General features: G+C 39.8%; 1 long non-coding RNA gene across 1 annotated transcript; it reads left to right on the top strand.

Moving 5' to 3' along the window:
* The first annotated feature begins 82 nt into the window (after positions 1-82).
* On the top strand, positions 83-1,241 carry LOC118556841. The gene is made up of 3 exons (XR_004927416.1): positions 83-304; positions 452-734; positions 850-1,241. It is a non-coding gene; the product is annotated as an uncharacterized LOC118556841 (long non-coding RNA).
* The last annotated feature ends 6,784 nt before the right edge of the window (positions 1,242-8,025 follow it).

The raw sequence follows: 8,025 nt of genomic DNA, 5'->3' as shown, positions 1-8,025 counted from the left end.
AAAGAGGAAGACAAGGAGGAGGACGACAAGGAGGAAGAGGAGGAAGGGGAGGAAGAGGAATCAACAGAGGAGGAATCAACGGAAGAGGAAGAGATGGAGGCCATGCTGGAGGTAGAGGAAGAGGAAGAGGAAGACAAGAACTTGCTCAAAGAGGACCGAATCTGACAAATGAGATCCGCACAACACTGGTTGACCACGTTGTCAACCACGGCCTGACGCTGAGGGAGGCTGGACTGCGAGTACAGCCAAATCTAAGCCGATACACAGTGGCAAGTGTGATAAGAACATTTCGACTGGAAAATAGGTATTGTAAAAATATCATCATATCAAAAACATCTGCACGGTTTCAGCAACTGCTTACAGTACTGTATTCTATGCACTATCAGCACTTCTGTTACCTTTTCTTGTGAAATTACTGTACTATTGTTTACTGTTTTTTTTTTCTACATAGGATTGAGGGTCAGGAACGACGAGGGGGAAGGCCTCCTATGTTCACAGAACAGCAAGAGAGGGAGATAGTAAACATGGTTTTGGCCAACAATGCTATAACCCTCAATCAGCTCCAAGCTAACATTGTCAATAACCACGTTGGTTTCAACAATATCCATCAGGTCTCAACATCAACACTGGCATGCATCCTATTAAAAAAACATATTCAAATGAAGAAAAGTTATGGAGTGCCTTTCGAGCGCAATTTGGAAAGGGTGAAACGACTGCGGCATGATTATGCAGAGGTATGTATTCACCTAAGCATTGTGATCTTGCATACTGTCTCATAATCTTTTACTGTACTGTAATATGTATACTAGATCTACACTGAACACAATTTTGCCTGACACTGTTCTTCAGAGAGTTTTACAAATGGATGGAGAGGAGATCCAGCATGAGTTCATTTACGTAGATGCGGCTGGGTTCAACCTGACGAGAACATGAAAGAGGGGAAGAAACATCATTGGCCACAGGGCTCTAGTCAATGTCCCAGGGCAACGTGGGGGTAATATAACACTCTGTGCAGCCATTACACAGAATGGGGTCCTCCACCGCCATGCCCATATGGGCCCTTACAACACAGCACTCATACTTACATTCTTGGACCAATTGCACAACATAACAGCAGCAAATCAAATCGATCATATGCAATACATTGTTGTCTGGGACAATGTGTCTTTCCACCGCTCTGCTCTGGTTCAGAACTGGTTTCAGCAACATCCGCATTTCACCGTCCTATATCTTCCACCATACTCTCAACCCTATAGAAGAGTTTTTCTCGGCATGGCGGTGGAAGGTATATGATCTCCGTCTCCAGGCTAAGGTACCCCTCATCCAAGCCATGGTGGAGGCCTGTGACCAGATGGAGGTAGCAGCAATGCAAGGATGGATTCGTCATTCAAGACGTTTCTTTCCAAGGTGTCTTGCTAATGACAACATTGCCTGCGATGTTGATGAAATTCTCTGGCCAAATCCAGCTAGGTGAAGAGACAATGTCTAGTTTTTGTTTTGTTTTGTTTTTTACAGTAAACTTACAGTACAATGCGTAAAGTGACATTTTGTTACAGTATTATGAATCTCCATGTCAACATTTTGGGCGTGTTGAGAAATAAATGAGTTTCTTCAGTCTGCAACATTGGTCTTGTGTAGTGTTTGGTGAATTTACATTATATTTGTACTTTGTTGATGGTAGCCAACTCTAATCATAGGGAAGTAGAAGTGCTAAAAGTGTTTTAGGTTTATCACAGCAGAGTGTAACTCGTGCACACAGAGTATAGTAATGTGAAACGTGTGTGTTTCATATGTTAACAAAGTGGGTTTTTTAAACAGAAGTGTATAGTTTTTACAAGAGTGTTTAATTATGCAAAGGATCTGTAGTGTTTTGCTAATTGGGTGTGTGGTTGTGCTAATTGTGTGTAGTGTTTTGAAAACACGGGCCCTGTTTTGACAATCGTGCTTAAGCAATCCAAAAAAACTGTAAAGCAACAATCATACACCATGTTCTGGTTCATGGAATGAGTATGAGGGAAGCAGGACTACGTGTTCAACCAAATATAAGCAGGTTCTCTGTGGCCTCCATAGTCAGGACATTCAGAGAACACAACCGGTAAGTGTACTATCATTTGTGGTCCCTCAAACTTACAGTACAGTATGTACAGTTGTGGAATGTCTGTAAATTACTGTAACATCTCTAAAAATTGGCCCTTTTCTTGCAGTATTACAGTAAAACTAATAATAGTATTACATAAAAATATATATTTTATGTATTTTCCATATTTAGTTACATTCCATTAGGTGTGTCTGTACAATTCTAACAAGATGTTTTATTTGCTAGAATTGAAAGACTGCCACATGCCGGTGGAAGGAGAGGTATATTCTCACAACAGCAGGAGACCATTTTTGTCAATATGATCCTTCAAAATAATCTCATTCGTCTGCGAGAAATACAACAGCGAGTTGAGGAAGACAATGAGAACTTTGAAGGTATCAACAGTGTGAGTGTCTCCACAATTGACCGTGTCCTGAAACGCAACCTGATAAGTCTCAAACAAGCCTACAGAGTACCATTTGAGAGAAATTATGAGAGGGTAAAAGAGCTACGATATCAATATGTACAAGTAAGTAATACGTAATGTCCAGAGATTATACAGCACTATTGAGTTACTGTACATCTTTACTGTGTTGAATGTAATACAGCACATGTATGCAGAGTCATGATCCCTGGAATGCTATGTCATTTACGTTATATCAAAAATTAACTTTTTTTAATTTTTTTCATTTCTATAGAGAATATTTCAACTGGATTCCATGGAGAGGCCTCATCTTCTTGGATGAAGCTGGCTTCAATCTCACCAAGAGGAGAAGGAGAGGCCACAACATTATTGGTCAACGAGCCATTGTAGAGTTGCCAGGGCAGCGTGGTGGCAACGTGACCATATGTGCTGCCATCAGCAGCTACGGGGTTATTGACAGCCATGTGACTTTAGGACCTTACAACACTGCCCATCTTATAATGTTTCTGTATGCTCTACAGGAAGCATTACTGAGATGTGAAGAGAGAGGTGATGAGCAGGCAGAGCATCCCAAGTACGTGGTAATCTGGGACAATGTGAACTTTCACCGTGGTCCTAGAATATGTGAGTGGTTTGAAAATAACCCATGTTTTATAAATGTGTGCCTCCCACCATACTCCCCCTTCCTTAATCCCATTGAAGAATTTTTTTCTGCATGGAGGTGGAAGGTCTATGACAGAAATCCTTATGCACAGGAAAATCTCCTTCAGTCAATGGATGTAGCATGTGACAACATTGGAGTGGAATTGATTCAAGGTTGGATTCGTCATGCTAAAGGATTCTTTCCCCATTGTTTAGCAAGGGACAGGATTGCCTGTGACGTTGATGAGGTCCTGTGGCCTGACCATGCCCAGAGGCATGATGTTGAGGCAGAATGATTACAAGACATTGCTATCGATCTGCTGCATATTTTGTTTGTGACTATATTTGTGTGCAGGATTGTGCAAGTACTTCATAATAAATCTAATTTTGCCCCTGCTCTGCTTTGAGTGCAGTGTTTTGCATTTATCTCTGCAGTGTGTAATGACTGCTGTGTAGTGTTTATGCATTAGCTGGATGTGTGTGATATCTGAAAACAGTGTTTGGTTTTGGGTAAAGATAACATAATTCTGAAGCAATTGTTTGATATAGCAAGACACGTCAAAGGTTTTGACAGTGTAGCTTAAGTTTGGTGATTTGTGTTTAAGGTTTTGGGAAAGCGAGAGAAATTTTCAAAAAATGTGTTTTAGCAACTCAGAAATACTGTAATAGGAGCTATTCTATTCAATTCAATTTTCAATTCTAACCTGCTACTGAACCCCCACTCACAGCTGTCTGTACCTACAGGATACTGACCGGTCCATAATGAATATTTTAGGGTCTAAGAAAGGCTCTATGCTAATTTGATCTAAAAAGTAGAGTTAAGTACAAGTTGAGTCAAAATGTTTTTTTTTTGCTAAAAGTGAGAACATTTACTAAGCTGACAAAAATGGGCTATGATTCAGTATGTGTACATGAAACCTGGTCTAACATTCAGTCTTTGACTTAGCACTTCACATGATACACATTCTTATAACCAACAATGACTCACTGGTCATTAGGCCCTCTCTTTGGGTGTGTAGGAGCCTGTAGACATTCTGCTAAAGGGGGGATGCCCATCTTGTCTTGCATCCCTTCTCCAGCACACCTGAATCAAGTGGCTGAATCTGCTCATCAGCACTCGTCATCGCTCAGCTCAGCAGAGGCCTGGTAACGAGTCTTTCATTCGATTCATGCGTGCTGGAGCAGGGATGCAGCTAAAGGTTGCAGGATAGTAAGTGTCGAGGATTAGACTTTGGCACCCCTGTGCTAAAGAATTGCACAAACAGCCACATTGCTCCATACCTTGTAAAGTCCTTAAAGGTTCACTTCTATATACCTGTTATATATTGTCACTATACCATAACACATTAATGCTTCATCTATGCACAGGAAATTAAAAAAAAAACGTTATACTGTAGTTTTCTAAACTGCCTGAAAGCAGTCATTAAGACCAATGGAGAAAGGAGCCTGAAGGATAATCATTTTTAGCCCTTTTGCAGCAATAAGACTGAATAGCTACGTTTACATGCACAAAATTTCCCGTTCGGATTAAAATGTATTCAGATTAAATAATCAGATTGTAGCGCTTATATGGGCACATCATTAATTAATCTAATCCCAGTGTGCGTGTATATGCACCTGGCTTTATTCAGAATAGAACCACTCTGGCATGAGCAGTTATCAAATTCCCCTAAAAAAACACAGAAGTTCTTCCGTCTTTGCTAAAAGACAAAAAATGGTAAACAAAGCAGTATTGTACGGGTTTGTTTGTCCTCCGAGTGTCCTGGCTGGACTTTCACAATGTTCTAGTTACCACCCCACACACACACACACACCAAAAAAGAGTCCACTTAACTATATACTTCATTCTCCTATAACTTTTATTTTATTCAATAATCTGCTGTTCACAGAAATATTTTTTGTCCTCCAAACAAGTCTTAGATGACTTCACTTCATTAATGGTTTAGATTTGGTCTCCAAATGCCAAACGGCGCACTTTTTTGTGGCAAAGTAATTTATTTTATTTGGTATTTTTAGCCAGTCCCTAACATTTTTTCCCTTCCATTGTGGGAGGTAGAACATGTTAGATACTTTGGGAACTATCTGCCCTGTGAATTTGCTGGCAGTTCATTTGCCATCTCTGAGAAAGGCTTCCTTTTTGCCATTAAACGCACAACATTCACTCGATCAGAATCAATTATTTTTGTTGGCCAACGCGGGATCATTGAAATTAACTCTGTGTTCTGACTCTGAGCGACTATGCTCAGACTATCCGATCGGGCAGCAAGCCCCTCCACCTGCGCTGTCTCTGTTATCACTAGGGATGGCACACGCCCACGACCCCCCCTCCCCCAAAGCCACATATTGCGACAGGAGAACTGCTACGTTGTCCTCCCTTCTCTTTGTCAACCAAGCTCCCCGTCTCAGCTGGCTGTTTCAGACTGAACCTGGACCTCTGCCTTCTCTCTGCTTTTAGCTCTTTTGGCGCTAAGCTCAAGTATTTCTGTAAAACAAAAAGGTGTTTCCCCCTTAAACTAGCTAGCGGATGTTATACTTAAAAACCGCATTGATAAACGCATTGCTTCTTACCAGGCTCTGGATGGGCATCATTCCTCTGCAATTCCTGTTCCTGACTCATCCTCAGTTTTGTTTTGTTTTTTATATTTACTCATAAAATCCCTCAAACCTTTGGTGTCATCTTCCCTTTCTTTTTCTGTGCGCTGGACCTCTGAAAACCTGACGTTCTTAGTTTGCAGCGAAACAAACTTTCAAAGTTGCAGCCAGCCTTCCTAATGGTCAAACAATTTTATGTTGGGGTGGGGGGAGTTATAATGGGCCCTTATTTAAATAAGACATCTTACATATATATAATGCATATATACAGTATATATATATACATATTTAGGTACTCATATTAAATACTAATAATAATATTGTCAGAATGCAGCTTGTAGGCTGCATTCTGAGCTTTCCTGCCTCCTCCCTTCCCAGCGCAGCCTGATTGGTTTCACTTGTCAGGCTGCAATTAACCTCGAACTGTTTCCACCTGCTCTCACCACTATATCTACTCACCTCAGTCTGTTCTTGCTCGCCGGTCCGTAAAGATTCAACTCCTGCTCAGTCCAAAGCCAGAAACTCTGTTCCAGCTCAGCCACAAACTGGGACAATGGACCCGTTTCTCCCCCCTTGTCAGCGGGCTTGATTGAACATCCCAGGATGCTTTTGTTGACAGAAAGCATTTTTATTCACTCTATGATCATGACTGTATGTGATACTCAAATGATTTTAACCAATAGTACGGCAAGGTAAACTGGCACGATTCAAATGAACAACACGGTTGATCAAAGACTGTCCTAATAATAATGTGACTGAAAAGAGTCACATTGGGACCTCAGGTGCTCAAAGCCCATCAACCAGTGCAGTGAAGATGTCATCTCATCTTTGTTTGTATCCTTTATTTCACCAGGAAAAAAAACTCAATGAGATTTAAACTTCTTTTCCAAGGATGTCCTGGCCAAGACAGCAGCGTAAGACATAGAACAAGACCAAAAAACAAGAGCAAATACACAGACACAAAACATCAGCTTCACATTTCAAGAGAAAAACAATAACCTGGAATTATCACATGGCACTAAACATTTGGGCAGTTTAAAAAACCCAGTGAGCTAATATCTCTGGCCGTTAAAATGGACTTATATTTTAAATCCTTTTGATTTTTATTCCAGGTAGCAGGAGCAGAAAACTTAAAAGCTTTTTCACCAAGACCGTTTTGTGATCTGACATCTAATAAAAATGTGCTGAAGAAAATGGAGAAGCTGAAGTAAAAACAAGAAGTGTCTTCATCAGTTCTGCAGGAAGCTCACAAAGAAAACTTTTTTTTTTGTAAAACATATCCTCATGGGGTGAATATCAGCTGTCTCTACTTTCAATATTTTCTTTGCTATTTTCCTCTTCATTTATTTTTAATAACTGTCAGGGATAAATACAACTGAGAAATGACAACTAGTTATCATTATATTGAGCAAATGGCTCTGACCTAATCAAACTATGCAGCTGAACGGACCAACATTAAAGTCCCTTTTGCAGCAATAGGCAAATGGAGCTTTCAGGAGGATTTTGTGAACAGAAAGTATTTTTATTCAATCTACGTCCATGACTACATGTGATGCCCAAATGGTTCTACCCAAAACTGTGGAAAGGTAGGTTGCATGAATAATTCAATTAAACAACACGGTTGGGTAGAATAGCTATAATAATAATCCAATCGATGTGAGCACATTTGGGAGCTCACCGACTCAAAGTGCATCAAGGGGTGCCTTCAATGTGTTATTCTGTCTTTGTGAACTGATAGCTAAATAAAGTTCTGAAGGAAAATTGAGAAGTTGCAGTAAAAAAAGAAGCGGGTTTATCAGTCCTGCATTAAACTCACAGCGACAAATTTTTAAAATAAAACACGACCACATACGATAAATGACTGCTGTGTGTATTTTCAATGTTTTGTTTGATATGTTCCTCTTCTGTGATGAAGCTCAGTAACTATCATAGCTAAATTTAACTGAGAAATTAGAAAAAACTCTGTATTATTATCCCTAAAATAAGATAATTAGATATTCTGCATTTGAAATAAGACGATGGAGATGAATTGTTCTTATTTTAAGTGCAAAAATCTTATTCCATTGGCCAATAGTCGTATTCACCTGTTCAAATCAAAGAAAAATTCAAAAATTTCAAGAAAATTGCACTTATTTTGAGTTCCCTTTTTGCAGTGTTCTGTAAATGGCTCTGAGCTGTGTGTTACCATACCTCATATGATAACATGTTAAAATTAAGAGAAAAAGCTGACTTCCTCTTTCACAGAGCAGATCGGATGAACACTTCTTTAATGAACATGTCTGTTCACAGA

This window comes from Fundulus heteroclitus, chromosome 21, assembly GCF_011125445.2.
Source record: "Fundulus heteroclitus isolate FHET01 chromosome 21, MU-UCD_Fhet_4.1, whole genome shotgun sequence".
Classification (NCBI taxonomy): Eukaryota; Metazoa; Chordata; class Actinopteri; order Cyprinodontiformes; family Fundulidae; genus Fundulus; species Fundulus heteroclitus.
This window is presented reverse-complemented; position numbering and strand designations above follow the sequence as displayed.